The sequence below is a fragment of the Episyrphus balteatus genome, chromosome 3 (assembly GCF_945859705.1).
Source record: "Episyrphus balteatus chromosome 3, idEpiBalt1.1, whole genome shotgun sequence".
Taxonomy (NCBI): Eukaryota; Metazoa; Arthropoda; class Insecta; order Diptera; family Syrphidae; genus Episyrphus; species Episyrphus balteatus.
Genome location: NC_079136.1, coordinates 84,870,606 through 84,890,244, shown reverse-complemented (window position 1 = coordinate 84,890,244; position 19,639 = coordinate 84,870,606). Strand labels below are relative to the sequence as shown.

Here is a 19,639-nt window from a genome sequence, read left to right as displayed (position 1 = left end):
ACTCTCTCAATAAAGATATAAAAAAAACATCGAAGCCGCTCTAACTTGTTTCAAATAGAGTGTACTTCTCGATATGTTTATATTTCTTTACGTTAATTTGTTATCTTTGTTTTGTTTTGTTTTGATCTCTCATTCGTTACTTTTTCTTAAACTTTCATTTCTTTTCGGTTTTATCCTTTTTTGTTTAAATTCATGCTTTTATTTATTGTTCTTCTTGTTTGTAAGAATTTATCATTTCTTCTTTCGACCGTATTCGTTTAATTTTGTTTTTCATTTAAATTTGAATATATATGCATGTTTAATAAAAAATTTATAAAAAGCAAAAAATACACTTACCAGCTCCAATATGTTGTGCACAGCATCTTGTAGCGCCGGAGATTGCTAAACGTTGATTGATGAAAAATAAAAACATATGCATATATACACTGAAGGGAATTTTACCGAATAAAAGAAGTAACCGATTTAAAATTAAAAAAAAACTTGTTTCGCAACCAAAAAAAAGAATAATTAAAAAGAACGACAGATGGGATGTTACACTATTCTTAATTTAAAAAAAAAATTCTCTTTTTTTTTCGTATTCATTAATTTTCTTAATTCTTATTCACCAATTTTCTCAATTCTTAAATTTTCTTTTTTTTTTTTTTTTTTTTAATTTTTAATTCACTTAATTTATTTTCTTTTTTTTTTTATGGCAATTTTCGATAAATTTATTTTAATTCAACTATGTTTCTTTAAAGTAATTTAGACCGCAACAAAAAAAAAATTTATTTCTTTTTTTTTTTTTTTTTTTTTAATTTCTTTACTTTTGTTTACTTTTTTTTTATACTATAACTATCTCTTTTTTTTGTGTTATCTCTTTCTTTTTCCGATAATTTACTTTTCTTTTTTTTTTTACGGATTTGTCTCTTTCTTTTGTTTTAACTATTGTTAACTTTTTTTTTTGCACTTTTCTTTATAATTTTCTTTTATTTCTATCGCACCTTTAATGTGATGTTGATTTCACCTATGATAGGCCTGTAGAGCAAGGAGGGATTTCCCTCACTTGCAAATTCTCTAGCTTGGTTCTTTTTTTTCTTGATATGCAGATCTTGATATTTAGATGTATAGATGTATTCGATAAAGTTAAAAATCCTTTTGATCGATAAACCAAACCTAATCGATTAAATAAATTTGTCTATAATAAATTCGATTTTTATATAATTTATATGTTAAAATATTACCTTTTTAAGAGATTTTTGGTTTTTTTCGAGATTCTCTGTTCAAATTTATTTTGTCTGGTTGCCGAGTAGGTAACGAACAGAGAAAAAACTTGAAATGGGCGTAACTGAAAAATTGAAAGGGGCGAAGAAATGGCTTTAATTTTATTTTATATTTTTAACTTTTTACTTCGGATTAGCCCATCCCTTACCTTTATAGTTTTTTTTTTGAAACTTGTTTTTCTTTTTGAAAATTCCGTCAGCTTTATCGGCTTTTTGGACCATGCCAGTGCATGGAAATGTGTTTCGTCCGACTCTGACGAAAGCTGGAACACTGATTGGATCTTGGAGGTCGTTTGTCAAAAAGAAAGACAAAATGTTCTTATAAGAACAATGGGTAACGCTGGACAGGATAAATTTCTATAAATTCTATTTTTGGTTGGTTTTTCTATGGGCCTTACCTTGAGTTAATGCAGCACGCCGAGCAAAAATAATTGATTTTTACGTTGCCCGAGGCCACACAAAAAAGTTCCAATTTAACCACAATTCTTGTTTCTTTTAAACTAAGTATTCTTTTTTTTTCTTTTAAGTTCTTTTATTCTGCGTACTTGTAATGCTCTTACGTGCGAATTCTTTTGAAAGAAGGTGACTAGCTTGCCTGACGTCTTGATCGAAAAGAAAGTTATCGAGAGCATGTAACATTCTAGTCACATGGTGATTAGGCCTGGAATAATTTGAAATGGATCAAAAACGGATATGTGCAGCTTTTTGTACGTGGTAATTTGGAAAAATGTAGTCTGTATTATCGACAAACTTTATTCTGGTAACAGAATGCTGATTGCAAAAGTAAACGACAATAACTTAACGAAAACAAGATTTGTAGGTTCTTGAACAGTTTAGAGAATTTTGAAACTGGATTTTATTTTGAAGATTCTTATAAATCTTTTTATTAGCATCAATAGTTTGAGAATCGTTTCCTACAAATCATATCATTTTTGGATCAGGCCTTCCTGTACAAAAAGGATATGAAAAAGAAACGTTTTCGTATTTTAATAAGATTTTAGCTATAACAGAGTCTCATGCACCGCTGATTTAGCCGGACCATTTAATCGTAAAATTTCGGTTATTTTTTTAGATCTTTTGAATGGGTGACAGTTTTACGACCTTGCGAATCCTCTACTTCGTATAAATTGTTGCCTATTATTTTGCAAACCCTAACTTTGAGAAACTTTGGGCACAGTTTTGCGTTCAGATGTTTAGACGCGTCGCTCAATATGAAATTGCGTTTATAAAGGACATCGCCTACCTTATACGACACTACTCTACTTCGCAAATTATACGTTTTCTCATATTAGACCGAGAGCTGGGAGCAGATTTTTTGCGTGAGAGGTAACCGATTCATATTAATATTAGAATAAGTCCCAGCCATGGTGATGACGAAAACGAACGTCTGCCAGCATGTGTCTGCGCCTTTGCTGAGAAAAAGTGCATCAAAAGTACATTTTTTCTGAAAATTGATTTAGTGATCTCAAGGATACGGACATGCTCCTGAAAGTCTTTTGATATGATCAACAAGTCGTCGAGGTAGACGAAGACATTGTCTCGTAATTCCGAAGGTACTACTTTATTCATTAAATAAGTGAGACTTTGTGCGGCGTTTGAAAGACCAAAAGGCATGACTGTAAATTGATACAGGGACCGGCCAGGGACAGTAAAGGCCGTCTTCTCCCGAGAACTTTTCTCCAGCGGTATCTGCCAGTACGCATCTTTCAGGTCCACACTTGATATAAAGTTAGTCTCTGAAAGGCGTGCTAACAGTCCCTCTATATGAGCAATTGGGCTCGCATTCTTCTTTGTAACTTGGTTCACCTTCCGAAAGTCCAAGCACAGGCGGTTTTTACCAGGTTTTCGCACTAAGACGACTGGTGAACTCCATGCGCTGGAACTTTCTTCGATGACCCCCAAAGCAAGCATGCGATCCAATTCCTCATACACTAGGGCTTGTATCGCTGGAGATATGGGGTAATGGCGTTGTTTGATAGGCGAAGCGTTCCCCGTATCAATATAGTGCTCCAATAAATGAGTCTTTCCTAAGCCCTTAGTTGCAAAAGATGGGAATTGCTTAATCGTTTCTTTAAGTAATTCAAGTTCGGGACCGTTTAGGTCACATTCTACCTCTATGGCATCTTTTTTTAATGGTTCGCTTATTGGTGAAATTTCAGAAATTAGATGAGGAGCTAGTTGGAATGTTCTCCAAAAATCAACCCCTAAATATAATTGTTGGGTTAACGAGGGCACAACGAACAAATCGATTTCATTGGCTTCACCTTTGTAAATGATTTGCGCTGTTACCCTTCCAACTATTGGCTGTTTCTGTCCATCAGCGGTAGAAATAGATGAATCAAATTTCTTATACTTAACTTGGTACTTCTCAAGGAAATCTAAGGAACCTGTGCCGAGACAACTTACGCTAGCCCCAGAATCTAGCAGGCCGAGAAGTTTTTCTCCAAATAGTTCTACCGTAACGTAAGGACGTGGATCGTCTACTGAAACATTCAACTTGGTTTCTGCTACGGACCTATACAATTTCTTTTTCGATTTCATTCTTTTTCTGAGCTTTTGTACATTTTCTGACGTTGATGGAAAGGTGACTATTCTCTTTCGAGCTTCATAATAATCTGTAACGCGTTCATGAAGAGTCTTTCTAGGTTTTTCATTCTTTTGGTTTTCAGGTTTATCTGAATCTAAGTTTTGTTTTGTCTCTTCAGAGGAACGTCGAAGCAAGGTTATTTTGGATGTATTATTATTTGATTTGTCTAGTTTCCCGGGTTTTCCATTTTCGAGTACTTCCCCCCGGTCCACAGTGTGGTAATTCGCCAATCTGACTGGACAAAATAGAAAAAAAAAAGTTTAGCCACATGATTTTAAATCATGAGTTGAGCTTCTCAATACAATGGGTAACTGTAATTCATGTTTGGTTTTTTGGTTTTCATCTCGGATTAGCGTAAGCTAGGCTTGAAAGTTGGTTCTTGTCAACAGTTGGATGGAGATAATACAAAGTATTCTATTTTTCGCTTGAGTTTAAATGACGATTAAAAACGCTGTGGTAGTTTTTTTGTTGTAATTGTTTTTTTTAATTGTTAATCTACATTTGGAGGTAAAGTATTATAATTTTTATTTATTAATTACCATTGCAACTATTAAAAAAAAAAAAAATCTGTAAGAAGGCTAGGAAGTGCAAAAAAAAAATATCTTTGTTTTTCAATTAGAGGTAAAGTTAATTTTTCCGCATTTTTCCGGTCTGAAATTAATTAATTAATGTATTGTGGAGTGTTGTCATTGAGATTAGCTATTTACATGTCTCGCGTTTTCTCGACCGCCATACAACTTTTTTCACTTTTCAAAATGAAGTCAAGATTTTCAAAAAAACAAATTTTCGAAAAATGTGTCAAAACTGCCAAATAAAACCGAAAAGACAGTTTTTTTGTACTTTTAATGAGCAGGTATCATCTTTGGAACATTTTTGACAATTAATAAAAATTAAAAACATAGCTATATAAAAGTTTTGTTCTTCAAGTTAAGCGAAAAAAAAAACAAAAAAGGTGGAAGACACTTTGGACCGCTCTTTAAACTGAATTTTGCTTGACCAATATTATGTGGTAACTAAATAAACAAAAACAGTAGATAGTGAAACAAAGAAGAAAAGAATTTTTAAAAATTAAAAAAACGGGAAAAATATAACAAACGGAAGGTTAAAAGTGCACCTATCCATTAGAAATAGTTTAAATCAGTAGAATCGCTCTCCGCAAAATTGAAAAAGCATATTCCAATAAAACCGTAAGGGATTTAACGAAATTTTCTTTGAGTGAAGGATCAAAATGTATAAAAGATTAAGTTCTGATCCTCTGGAACCACTAAACCACTGGAATTTTCAACTAATGAGGCATTATCATTGATGAATGATGCTTTTCTGTCGGAACACCTAAAACAAGTTAAATGCAAAAAGCAAGCAAGTGTAAAAGGCCAGAAATAGGGTCACGAAGAAATTTAGAGAATTATTAGCTTGAAAAACATCGAAGGTAATATAGACACAGCTGTTTTTAATAGGCCCTTAAGTTTCAAGTTTGCATCGCACGAAAAGGAGTTACTTTTTTAAATTATCTGCAGATATTTTTAAAGGTGATGCCATTTTTTATGATTGGGAAACATATTTAATTAAAATCATTGCTAAAATTTTAATTTAAAGCATGATATTGAGAAAATAAATCATATATGTCACCTGTCAAAAACGTGTGTAAAAGTTCTATTTCTTAATAAAAACAAATTATTCTGCCTCTCTTTTTTCGTGAATAGCAATAGAGTTTTTATTTATTGAGATTTTTCAAGCGTTTTTTTAAATAATTAAGTATATCCAATCATAGAATATGTTTACGGAAACATAAATTCAAAAATGCATTTTCTTCATCATTATTTTGACCCACTTTTTGCAGAAATTATAGATTTCTTTTTAAAAAATCTTTCTTTTTTATAGAGTTTTATCTATTCACATTCATTTGTTTAAAACTGTTTAGAAAAAAAGTCGATTTAACGCGAGTTATTAATTTTGTCCAGCTAGATTCGTGATTGGCCACACTGTGCGGTCGTAGGGTTGCTCGCCGCTTGGTTTCCCGAACATGTCTCGCATTTGGGTTTAATGACGTTCTCACGCCCACACTTAAAACAAAAGTAATTTCTTTTTGGACTGTCACACTCTTTGAATTTATGACCTTCTAGTTTGCAGTTCCAGCATTTGAGCGTGTTGGCTTCCCTATGGTAGGCCTCAACTACATCTGGAGCTGCATTACTTAAATCATCAGAGGGTGCTTCTAACTCGTTTACCTGACGTCGGAGTTGTTGAAACGAGGTACTTGGAAGATATTTGGATTTTGCAGGCTCATTTGTATTCAAGAACTTCTCGATGGTCCTGCACACATAAACCATTTCCGGTAAACTATGTGTGTTAAAAGTTAGTAAAAGCTCTCCTGTTCTACGGCGAACATTTTGCTTTATTAGCTCAATAATTTCCTTAACGGGTTTGGGTGTTCGTAAACGCGAATTGATTAATATTAAGTTGTCGTAAAAACTGTCGAAAGTTTCATTCGGCAATTGCTTACGATCGGCCATTTTTCTAGAAAGTTCCGAATCTGTCTCCAGGCTTCGGTACTGTTCGATAAGTGCTAGTCTTAAAGTTAACCAGTTAGCTGAACGATTATTTTTCGAAAACATCCAGTACCATGTTTCCACACTACCGCTCACAAAGTGATGAAAATTTTTGACAACTTCTGGCCAAGTTGCATCGTAACTATCCTTGACTTTTTCAAGTCGAAATAAAAAGTCATCAACCGACATGTTCTTGTTGTCGAATCGTACCCCCCACTTGTGATAGTGTGGGAAACGTAGTACTGAAGTTGAAGAAGGCGGAGATGGATTGGATTGGCTGGCTGATGGAGGGGAAGCGTTAAAGTTCAAATTGCTCAATTGAGCTAGAAAATTATCTACATTAGACCCTCGAGCCATATCTACAGGGTGAACGGCTGGTTCATTTGAAGGGTTACCATTAAGGTTAAAATCGTTCACGTTAGGGTGTTGTGGAGGTTGGGCATTCACTCTTGGAGTGTTCAGGTTTGACAACGTTTGTGGTCCCTGCGGATTTGGAGCCACAGCAGGTATTATATTGGTAAGGCTTTCCTTAACAACGTCTGAAACTTTTAATAATAACAGATCTTGGATTCGTTGCAGTTCCTCACGTATGAACTGTTGATCCGCAGTATACGTGTAAGACCTACTGTTGCAGTGACAACATCTTGCACATACGTTTCAAACTGTTCTCCCTCTTTGGAGTGATCTCTAGCACTCGATGTTCTAGTGCGACTACCATTATTAACCTCGTTTGCTCCATTTTGAGCTAAGGTTTCACTTTGACCTGATCCCCTAGGTTCGGAATCATTCGGTTCATCGTCTGTTGTATTAACCTCTGACGGATCCTCACGGTGCCTACTACTACTTCGAGTATTTTGTGAAACCTGATCGCCCTTGGAGGCAGAATTCTTAGGACGACCCATTGGATTAGATTGGTTTTCCTAAACTCTTAGTAATAGTTCAAATTCTATAATCTTTGCGCGATTAATAAAAAAAAATTGTTTTGTTTATGTAAAACTATACACTGAAATTTTGTTACCTAATAACTTTTATATCCAACAAAAAAATTCATGAACTTCTCAATTTTCTAAAACAAAAATCTAAAATTTTTCAAAAAAATTAAAATCTTACTATCTCAAAAAAAAAAACTTAAATCAAAAAAATTTTTAACTCGAAAACTAAAACTTTTATAAAAAAAAAATTTTAACTAAAAAAAAACTCTTAAAGCTTTTAAACTTTCTCAATAAATACTAAAATATTCAACTTTCAAATTTTTCATATAAAGATCTGGGAAGTGAGTTCGAAGTTTGAACTGAAGTTCCAAAAAAAATAAATGACCTTGAGTTCCATTCCTTTTTATCAAAGACAATGAACCCAAAAAAATTAACGTGTTTTCTAACTGTGAGTATATTCTACCTGGAAAATACTTTGTCAAAGAACCATTTGTATCTTATTACAATACAACTGTCATAGGTCGAGTTCATATCATCAACCTATCGGATAATGTATATAGATGAAAAATGATTTCCATAACGCGGTACTATTCATTAGGGTGTTATCGTAGGGTGATCGAAGCAATAATTTTGATTTCTATTTGGTTTCTTAAACTCCAGCAACAGACGTAAATCAGGATATCTTTCCACTAATCTACCGGACTGAGTTTTCGATGCACAAAAAAAATAAACTTTCCTAAAATGAAACCTTAAGCGTTCAAAGCACTAAACTACTGGAATGTCATTTTATTTCCATGTAGGGACATTGAAAACACTAGTTTGTTTAAATGCTTAAAACACAAGTTCACTTGGTTGCAACAACGAAAGAAAATTTCAAATTAACTACAACTTTCGGGTCAACCATAGGGTAAAAGCGGGTGAGATGGCATACCTTTTTTGTTTTTGGCATATTTTTCAAAGTAAACCACATTTCATATTTCTAACAATGCAAAAATGTTCTATATTCAATATCCAACGTATTGTTTGTTTTACAGAATTTTATATTTTAAATTTATATTTTTAAATTAATATAGAAAAAAAGTTAAAAAAAAACCATCTCCCCCTATAGGGTGGGTGAGATGGCGCATGAGTTTGTTTTAGGTTTCTATTGCCAAATTCATTGCACAAATGGTGGAACTATGTGAAGGAGTCATGCACCAATGCATGCTGTATAATAGATTGCAACTAGTCGTCTTTTTTATAAAATTTGAACTTGGCTGAATTACTTAAAAAAAATTTTTTGAGGGTGATATGGCACATGCTAAAACTATACTCAACTAAAAAATTCTAGTAGGGAATGCGCCATTTCACCCGCAAAAAAACTGCGCCATCTCACCTTTTTGCGCATAACTCATATTCGTAAGCACCCATAAAAAGCAGATAGAACTAGAGCTCAGATTTCACACCCAATGCATAACTTATACTCTCTTGTATGTATTGGTGTATCAAGGGCATCTAAGATCCCAACGACTCACAAAATATCGGAACAAAAAAAAAGGGCGAAAAAAAAAAATCCAAAAAAATCATCACATGATTTGCTTTGAAATTTTTTTTTATTTTTTGTATCACAGATAGAGAAACGATTACTGGCTACTTCGATTTAAAATATTTAAAGAGAGCTAAAAATATTTTTCGTACATTTTTAGAGCAATAAATGTAAAAGATATTTAAAGTGCGCCATCTCACCCGCCGCGCCATATCACCCGCTTTTACCCTAGCTGCTTGCCGTGTTACGATGTTAAATGCATTTGGAAGAAAAGCTTCAACTTCATCCAAAAAAAAATTTTTATCTTGAAAACTAAATTTTCAAAACGCGATAAATACTCAACTAAGTCGGACGCAAATAAACTAAATCGGTTCTAAGAAATTCGGGCCCCACGTTGGGCGCCATCTGTAACGAATTTGGTAATAAAATATTATACTTTGTTGTACATCCCAAAATTTTACTCGACCGACTCTTCTACCCTCTATCAAATAACGTTTACAGACCCATCAGCTAATACGGGGTAGTGGTCTGACGAATTGTTCAAGAGCGTTGATAACTATTTAGGCCTTATAGATTACCATGCTTAGCTCGCCGAGGGTGGGGTGGGATCTTGTTATCCGCTAATGAACTTGTTACTTCTTTTTTTAAAGACCTACGTCTGAGATGGTATTTGACGGTTTGGATTATCCTCTTTAAAAGAGTAGGACCCGAATCTTTATTTCCGATTTATATTCACACACACGTAGAGGAGGACAGAGATCTTCGTGTCCTCGAGCATTCTCTTAACCCGCCCTAATAAAACTTTTCAAAAACCAACGTCTCCGAAAAGCTCCTGCGCTATTACAGCATGCTCTTAAAAAAAATCTATAGTAATAGCCCTTTTTGTAAAAGGGAGATAAAATCCCCCTTTATAATAAATTCAGGGAATTCACTTCATCCTATCTCCTTCACTTCCCAAAAAAAAATCTAAACTTCCATACTTATTTAAAATTTCTATAAATCAAACCAAAAAAAAAATATCACCACAGTTGGCAACCATAGATCCACTTTCATATCACACCATCAAAACGATTCGAATTAAAATTGTCTCCCAACTTCCAATTCATAAAAAAAAATTATCAAATTTAATCTTAATTCGATTCAAAATCAGTTTATTTATTTCATTTAAACTCACTTAAATAATATTAAACCATAACCTTTATTCATACCCATTCATCGTTTCCACAAAAAAAGTATTTCAATAAAAAGAAAATAATTATTCTCAAAAAAAATTATAGTCTTCTATAATCTTCTCTCAAAAACCAAAATTTAATTACTCTCTCAATAAAGATATAAAAAAAACATCGAAGCCGCTCTAACTTGTTTCAAATAGAGTGTACTTCTCGATATGTTTATATTTCTTTACGTTATTTTGTTATCTTTGTTTTGTTTTGATCTCTCATTCGTTACCTTTTCTTAAACTTTCATTTCTTTTCGGTTTTATCCTTTTTTGTTTAAATTCATGCTTTTATTTATTGTTCTTCTTGTTTGTAAGAATTTATCATTTCTTCTTTCGACCGTATTCGTTTAATTTTGTTTTTCATTTAAATTTGAATATATATGCATGTTTAATAAAAAATTTATAAAAAGCAAAAAATACACTTACCAGCTCCAATATGTTGTGCACAGCATCTTGTAGCGCCGGAGATTGCTAAACGTTGATTGATGAAAAATAAAAACATATGCATATATACACTGAAGGGAATTTTACCGAATAAAAGAAGTAACCGATTTAAAATTAAAAAAAAACTTGTTTCGCAACCAAAAAAAAGAATAATTAAAAAGAACGACAGATGGGATGTTACACTATTCTTAATTTAAAAAAAAAATTCTCTTTTTTTTTCGTATTCATTAATTTTCTTAATTCTTATTCACCAATTTTCTCAATTCTTAAATTTTCTTTTTTTTTTTTTTTTTTTTAATTTTTAATTCACTTAATTTTTTTTCTTTTTTTTTTTATGGCAATTTTCGATAAATTTATTTTAATTCAACTATGTTTCTTTAAAGTAATTTTGACCGCAACAAAAAAAAAATTTATTTCTTTTTTTTTTTTTTTTTTTTTTAATTTCTTTACTTTTGTTTACTTTTTTTTTATACTATAACTATCTCTTTTTTTTGTGTTATCTCTTTCTTTTTCCGATAATTTACTTTTCTTTTTTTTTTACGGATTTGTCTCTTTCTTTTGTTTTAACTATTGTTAACTTTTTTTTTTTTGCACTTTTCTTTATAATTTTCTTTTATTTCTATCGCACCTTTAATGTGATGTTGATTTCACCTATGATAGGCCTGTAGAGCAAGGAGGGATTTCCCTCACTTGCAAATTCTCTAGCTTGGTTCTTTTTTTTCTTGATATGCAGATCTTGATATTTAGATGTATAGATGTATTCGATAAAGTTAAAAATCCTTTTGATCGATAAACCAAACCTAATCGATTAAATAAATTTGTCTATAATAAATTCGATTTTTATATAATTTATATGTTAAAATATTACCTTTTTAAGAGATTTTTGGTTTTTTTCGAGATTCTCTGTTCAAATTTATTTTGTCTGGTTGCCGAGTAGGTAACGAACAGAGAAAAAACTTGAAATGGGCGTAACTGAAAAATTGAAAGGGGCGAAGAAATGGCTTTAATTTTATTTTATATTTTTAACTTTTTACTTCGGATTAGCCCATCCCTTACCTTTATAGTTTTTTTTTTGAAACTTGTTTTTCTTTTTGAAAATTCCGTCAGCTTTATCGGCTTTTTGGACCATGCCAGTGCATGGAAATGTGTTTCGTCCGACTCTGACGAAAGCTGGAACACTGATTGGATCTTGGAGGTCGTTTGTCAAAAAGAAAGACAAAATGTTCTTATAAGAACAATGGGTAACGCTGGACAGGATAAATTTCTATAAATTCTATTTTTGGTTGGTTTTTCTATGGGCCTTACCTTGAGTTAATGCAGCACGCCGAGCAAAAATAATTGATTTTTACGTTGCCCGAGGCCACACAAAAAAGTTCCAATTTAACCACAATTCTTGTTTCTTTTAAACTAAGTATTCTTTTTTTTTCTTTTAAGTTCTTTTATTCTGCGTACTTGTAATGCTCTTACGTGCGAATTCTTTTGAAAGAAGGTGACTAGCTTGCCTGACGTCTTGATCGAAAAGAAAGTTATCGAGAGCATGTAACATTCTAGTCACATGGTGATTAGGCCTGGAATAATTTGAAATGGATCAAAAACGGATATGTGCAGCTTTTTGTACGTGGTAATTTGGAAAAATGTAGTCTGTATTATCGACAAACTTTATTCTGGTAACAGAATGCTGATTGCAAAAGTAAGCGACAATAACTTAACGAAAACAAGATTTGTAGGTTCTTGAACAGTTTAGAGAATTTTGAAACTGGATTTTATTTTGAAGATTCTTATAAATCTTTTTATTAGCATCAATAGTTTGAGAATCGTTTCCTACAGGAGATATGACGATTTAAACATTTTAAAAAGTGATTTTCACCAATCGTGAATTTTTCAACTCCAATTGAATTGTATGCGAAGGATATCGACTCACAGAGCACAAAAATGTATTTTCTATAAGATTTGGACTTGTAGTTTTGTTTTTAGAGAATTTTGAATTTTGCAAGTTTCATGGTGTTTAGACGCTTGGTTAACGAGATATGACGATTTAAACATTTTTAAAAGTGATTTTCTGCAAACGTGAATTTTTCAACTCCAATTGAATTGTATGCGAAGGATATTGACTCACAGAGCACAAAAATGTATTTTTTATAAGTTTTGGACTTGTAGTTTTGTTTTTAGAGAATTTTGAATTTTGCAAGTTTCATGGTGTTTAGACGCTTGGTTAACGAGATATGACGATTTAAACATTTTTAAAAGTGATTTTCTGCAAACGTGAATTTTTCAACTCCAATTGAATTGTATGCGAAGGATATCGACTCACAGAGCACAAAAATGTATTTTTTATAAGTTTTGGACTTGTAGTTTTGTTTTTAGAGAATTTTGAATTTTGCAAGTTTGATGGTGTTTAGACGCTTGGTTAACGAGATATGACGATTTAAACATTTTTAAAAGTGATTTTCTCCAAACGTGAATTTTTCAACTCCAATTGAATTGTATGCGAAGGATATCGACTCACAGAGCACAAAAATGTATTTTCTATAAGTTTTGGACTTGTAGTTTTGTTTTTAGAGAATTTTGAATTTTGCAAGTTTGATGGTGTTTAGACGCTTGGTTAACGAGATATGACGATTTAAACATTTTTAAAAGTGATTTTCTGCAAACGTGAATTTTTCAACTCCAATTGAATTGTATGCGAAGGATATTGACTCACAGAGCACAAAAATGTATTTTTTATAAGTTTTGGACTTGTAGTTTTGTTTTTAGAGAATTTTGAATTTTGCAAGTTTGATGGTGTTTAGACGCTTGGTTAAGGAGATATGACGATTTAAACATTTTTAAAAGTGATTTTCTCCAAACGAGAATTTTTCAACTCCAATTGAATTGTATACGAAGGATATCGACTCACAGAGCACAAAAATGTATTTTTTATAAGTTTTGGACTTGTAGTTTTGTTTTTAGAGAATTTTGACTTTTGCAAGTTTCATGGTGTTTTGACGCTTGGTTAACGAGATATGACGATTTAAACATTTTTAAAAGTGATTTTCTCCAAACGTGAATTTTTCAACTCCAATTGAATTGTATGCGAAGGTTATCGACTCACAGAGCACAAAAATGTATTTTCTATAAGTTTTGGACTTGTAGTTTTGTTTTTAGAGAATTTTGAATTTTGCAAGTTTCATGGTGTTTAGACGCTTGGTTAAGGAGATATGACGATTTAAACATTTTAAAAAGTGATTTTCACCAATCGTGAATTTTTAAACTCCAATTGAATTGTATGCGAAGGATATCGACTCACAGAGCACAAAAATGTATTTTTTATAAGTTTTGGACTTGTAGTTTTGTTTTTAGAGAATTTTGAATTTTGCAAGTTTCATGGTGTTTAGACGCTTGGTTAACGAGATATGACGATTTAAACATTTTTAAAAGTGATTTTCTGCAAACGTGAATTTTTCAACTCCAATTGAATTGTATGCGAAGGATATCGACTCACAGAGCACAAAAATGTATTTTTTATAAGTTTTGGACTTGTAGTTTTGTTTTTAGAGAATTTTGAATTTTGCAAGTTTGATGGTGTTTAGACGCTTGGTTAACGAGATATGACGATTTAAACATTTTTAAAAGTGATTTTCTCCAAACGTGAATTTTTCAACTCCAATTGAATTATATGCGAAGGATATTGACTCACAGAGCACAAAAATGTATTTTTTATAAGTTTTGGACTTGTAGTTTTGTTTTTAGAGAATTTTGAATTTTGCAAGTTTCATGGTGTTTTGACGCTTGGTTAACGAGATATGACGATTTAAACATTTTTAAAAGTGATTTTCTCCAAACGTGAATTTTTCAACTCCAATTGAATTGTATGCGAAGGTTATCGACTCACAGAGCACAAAAATGTATTTTCTATAAGTTTTGGACTTGTAGTTTTGTTTTTAGAGAATTTTGAATTTTGCAAGTTTCATGGTGTTTAGACGCTTGGTTAAGGAGATATGACGATTTAAACATTTTAAAAAGTGATTTTCACCAATCGTGAATTTTTAAACTCCAATTGAATTGTATGCGAAGGATATCGACTCACAGAGCACAAAAATGTATTTTTTATAAGTTTTGGACTTGTAGTTTTGTTTTTAGAGAATTTTGAATTTTGCAAGTTTGATGGTGTTTAGACGCTTGGTTAACGAGATATGACGATTTAAACATTTTTAAAAGTGATTTTCTCCAAACGTGAATTTTTCAACTCCAATTGAATTGTATGCGAAGGATATCGACTCACAGAGCACAAAAATGTATTTTTTATAAGTTTTGGACTTGTAGTTTTGTTTTTAGAGAATTTTGAATTTTGCAAGTTTCATGGTGTTTAGACGCTTGGTTAAGGAGATATGACGATTTAAACATTTTAAAAAGTGATTTTCACCAATCGTGAATTTTTAAACTCCAATTGAATTGTATGCGAAGGATATCGACTCACAGAGCACAAAAATGTATTTTTTATAAGTTTTGGACTTGTAGTTTTGTTTTTAGAGAATTTTGAATTTTGCAAGTTTGATGGTGTTTAGACGCTTGGTTAACGAGATATGACGATTTAAACATTTTTAAAAGTGATTTTCTCCAAACGTGAATTTTTCAACTCCAATTGAATTGTATGCGAAGGATATCGACTCACAGAGCACAAAAATGTATTTTTTATAAGTTTTGGACTTGTAGTTTTGTTTTTAGAGAATTTTGAATTTTGCAAGTTTCATGGTGTTTAGACGCTTGGTTAAGGAGATATGACGATTTAAACATTTTAAAAAGTGATTTTCACCAATCGTGAATTTTTCAACTCCAATTGAATTGTATGCGAAGGATATCGACTCACAGAGCACAAAAATGTATTTTCTATAAGATTTGGACTTGTAGTTTTGTTTTTAGAGAATTTTGAATTTTGCAAGTTTCATGGTGTTTAGACGCTTGGTTAACGAGATATGACGATTTAAACATTTTTAAAAGTGATTTTCTGCAAACGTGAATTTTTCAACTCCAATTGAATTGTATGCGAAGGATATCGACTCACAGAGCACAAAAATGTATTTTTTATAAGTTTTGGACTTGTAGTTTTGTTTTTAGAGAATTTTGAATTTTGCAAGTTTGATGGTGTTTAGACGCTTGGTTAACGAGATATGACGATTTAAACATTTTTAAAAGTGATTTTCTCCAAACGTGAATTTTTCAACTCCAATTGAATTGTATGCGAAGGATATCGACTCACAGAGCACAAAAATGTATTTTTTATAAGTTTTGGACTTGTAGTTTTGTTTTTAGAGAATTTTGAATTTTGCAAGTTTGATGGTGTTTAGACGCTTGGTTAACGAGATATGACGATTTAAACATTTTTAAAAGTGATTTTCTCCAAACGTGAATTTTTCAACTCCAATTGAATTGTATACGAAGGATATCGACTCACAGAGCACAAAAATGTATTTTTTATAAGTTTTGGACTTGTAGTTTTGTTTTTAGAGAATTTTGAATTTTGCAAGTTTCATGGTGTTTAGACGCTTGGTTAAGGAGATATGACGATTTAAACATTTTAAAAAGTGATTTTCACCAATCGTGAATTTTTCAACTCCAATTGAATTGTATGCGAAGGATATCGACTCACAGAGCACAAAAATGTATTTTCTATAAGTTTTGGACTTGTACTTTTGTTTTTAGAGAATTTTGAATTTTGCAAGTTTTGGGGTGTTTAGACGCTCGGTTAACGAGATATGACGATTTAAACATTTTTAAAAGTGATTTTCTCCAAACGTGAATTTTTCAACTCCAATTGAATTGTATGCGAAGGATATCGACTCACAGAGCACAAAAATGTATTTTCTATAAGTTTTGGACTTGTAGTTTTGTTTTTAGAGAATTTTGAATTTTGCAAGTTTTGGGGTGTTTAGACGCTCGGTTAACGAGATATGACGATTTAAACATTTTTAAAAGTGATTTTCTCCAAACGTGAATTTTTCAACTCCAATTGAATTGTATGCAAAGGATATCGACTCACAGAGCACAAAAATGTATTTTCTATAAGTTTTGGACTTGTACTTTTGTTTTTAGAGAATTTTGAATTTTGCAAGTTTTGGGGTGTTTAGACGCTCGGTTAACGAGATATGACGATTTAAACATTTTTGAAAGTGATTTTCTCCAAACGTGAATTTTTCAACTCCAATTGAATTGTATGCGAAGGATATCGACTCACAGAGCACAAAAATGTATTTTCTATAAGTTTTGGACTTGTAGTTTTGTTTTTAGAGAATTTTGAATTTTGCAAGTTTTGGGGTGTTTAGACGCTCGGTTAACGAGATATGACGATTTAAACATTTTTAAAATTGATTTTCTCCTAACTTGAATTTTTCAACTCCAATTGAATTGTATGCGAAGGATATCGACTCACAGAGCACAAAAATGTATTTTCTATAAGTTTTGGACTTGTACTTTTGTTTTTAGAGAATTTTGAATTTTGCAAGTTTTGGGGTGTTTAGACGCTCGGTTAACGAGATATGACGATTTAAACATTTTTAAAAGTGATTTTCTCCAAACGTGAATTTTTCAACTCCAATTGAATTGTATGCGAAGGATATCGACTCACAGAGCACAAAAATGTATTTTCTATAAGTTTTGGACTTGTACTTTTGTTTTTAGAGAATTTTGAATTTTGCAAGTTTTGGGGTGTTTAGACACTCGGTTAACGAGATATGACGATTTAAACATTTTTAAAAGTGATTTTCTCCAAACGTGAATTTTTCAACTCCAATTGAATTGTATGCGAAGGATATCGACTCACAGAGCACAAAAATGTATTTTCTATAAGTTTTGGACTTGTACTTTTGTTTTTAGAGAATTTTGAATTTTGCAAGTTTTGGGGTGTTTAGACGCTCGGTTAACGAGATATGACGATTTAAACATTTTTAAAAGTGATTTTCTCCAAACGTGAATTTTTCAACTCCAATTGAATTGTATGCGAAGGATATCGACTCACAGAGCACAAAAATGTATTTTCTATAAGTTTTGGACTTGTAGTTTTGTTTTTAGAGAATTTTGAATTTTGCAAGTTTTGGGGTGCTTAGACGCTCGGTTAACGAGATATGACGATTTAAACATTTTTAAAAGTGATTTTCTCCAAACGTGAATTTTTCAACTCCAATTGAATTGTATGCGAATTATATCGACTCACAGAGCACAAAAATGTATTTTCTATAAGTTTTGGACTTGTACTTTTGTTTTTAGAGAATTTTGAATTTTGCAAGTTTTGGGGTGTTTAGACGCTCGGTTAACGAGATATGACGATTTAAACATTTTTAAAAGTGATTTTCTCCTAACGTGAATTTTTCAACTCCAATTGAATTGTATGCGAAGGATATCGACTCACAGAGCACAAAAATGTATTTTCTATAAGTTTTGGACTTGTAGTTTTGTTTGTAGAGAATTTTGAATTTTGCAAGTTTTGGGGTGTTTAGACGCTCGGTTAACGAGATATGACGATTTAAACATTTTTAAAAGTGATTTTCTCAAAACGTGAATTTTTCAACTCCAATTGAATTGTATGCGAAGGATATCGACTCACAGAGCACAAAAATGTATTTTCTATAAGTTTTGGACTTGTACTTTTGTTTTTAGAGAATTTTGAATTTTGCAAGTTTTGGGGTGTTTAGACGCTCGGGTAACGAGATATGACGATTTAAACATTTTTAAAAGTGATTTTCTCCAAACGTGAATTTTTCAACTCCAATTGAATTGTATGCGAAGGATATCGACTCACAGAGCACAAAAATGTATTTTCTATAAGTTTTGGACTTGTACTTTTGTTTTTAGAGAATTTTGAATTTTGCAAGTTTTGGGGTGTTTAGACGCTCGGTTAACGAGATATGACGATTTAAACATTTTTAAAAGTGATTTTCTCCAAACGTGAATTTTTCAACTCCAATTGAATTGTATGCGAAGGATATCGACTCACAGAGCACAAAAATGTATTTTCTATAAGTTTTGGACTTGTAGTTTTGTTTTTAGAGAATTTTGAATTTTGCAAGTTTTGGGGTGTTTAGACGCTCGGTTAACGAGATATGACGATTTAAACATTTTTAAAAGTGATTTTCTCCAAACGTGAATTTTTCAACTCCAATTGAATTGTATGCGAAGGATATCGACTCACAGAGCACAAAAATGTATTTTCTATAAGTTTTGGACTTGTACTTTTGTTTTTAGAGAATTTTGAATTTTGCAAGTTTTGGGGTGTTTAGACGCTCGGTTAACGAGATATGACGATTTAAACATTTTTGAAAGTGATTTTCTCCAAACGTGAATTTTTCAACTCCAATTGAATTGTATGCGAAGGATATCGACTCACAGAGCACAAAAATGTATTTTCTATAAGTTTTGGACTTGTACTTTTGTTTTTAGAGAATTTTGAATTTTGCAAGTTTTGGGGTGTTTAGACGCTCGGTTAACGAGATATGACGATTTAAACATTTTTAAAATTGATTTTCTCCTAACTTGAATTTTTCAACTCCAATTGAATTGTATGCGAAGGATATCGACTCACAGAGCACAAAAATGTATTTTCTATAAGTTTTGGACTTGTACTTTTGTTTTTAGAGAATTTTGAATTTTGCAAGTTTTGGGGTGTTTAGACGCTCGGTTAACGAGATATGACGATTTAAACATTTTTAAAAGTGATTTTCTCCAAACGTGAATTTTTCAACTCCAATTGAATTGTATGCGAAGGATATCGACTCACAGAGCACAAAAATGTATTTTCTATAAGTTTTGGACTTGTACTTTTGTTTTTAGAGAATTTTGAATTTTGCAAGTTTTGGGGTGTTTAGACACTCGGTTAACGAGATATGACGATTTAAACATTTTTAAAAGTGATTTTCTCCAAACGTGAATTTTTCAACTCCAATTGAATTGTATGCGAAGGATATCGACTCACAGAGCACAAAAATGTATTTTCTATAAGTTTTGGACTGGTACTTTTGTTTTTAGAGAATTTTGAATTTTGCAAGTTTTGGGGTGTTTAGACGCTCGGTTAACGAGATATGACGATTTAAACATTTTTAAAAGTGATTTTCTCCAAACGTGAATTTTTCAACTCCAATTGAATTGTATGCGAAGG

At 31.9% G+C, this 19,639-nt stretch overlaps 2 long non-coding RNA genes across 4 annotated transcripts; both read right to left on the bottom strand.

Annotated features, from left to right (window-relative positions):
* Positions 1-896: 896 nt before the first annotated feature.
* LOC129913182 (uncharacterized) lies at positions 897-2,542 on the bottom strand. 2 transcript variants are annotated; one of them, XR_008772001.1, is made up of 4 exons: positions 1,658-2,542; positions 1,409-1,599; positions 1,221-1,324; positions 915-1,152 (listed from the first exon to the last, which is right to left on the bottom strand). It is a non-coding gene; the product is annotated as an uncharacterized LOC129913182 (long non-coding RNA). The 2 variants fall into 2 exon arrangements; XR_008772000.1 differs by having other exon boundaries at positions 897-1,152; positions 1,409-2,542.
* An 8,454-nt stretch (positions 2,543-10,996) lies between these two features.
* Positions 10,997-12,328, bottom strand: LOC129913183 (uncharacterized). Of its 2 annotated transcripts, XR_008772003.1 has the most exons (4): positions 11,821-12,328; positions 11,572-11,762; positions 11,384-11,487; positions 10,997-11,315 (listed from the first exon to the last, which is right to left on the bottom strand). It is a non-coding gene; the product is annotated as an uncharacterized LOC129913183 (long non-coding RNA). The 2 variants fall into 2 exon arrangements; XR_008772002.1 differs by having other exon boundaries at positions 11,572-12,328.
* Between the last annotated feature and the right edge of the window lie 7,311 nt (positions 12,329-19,639).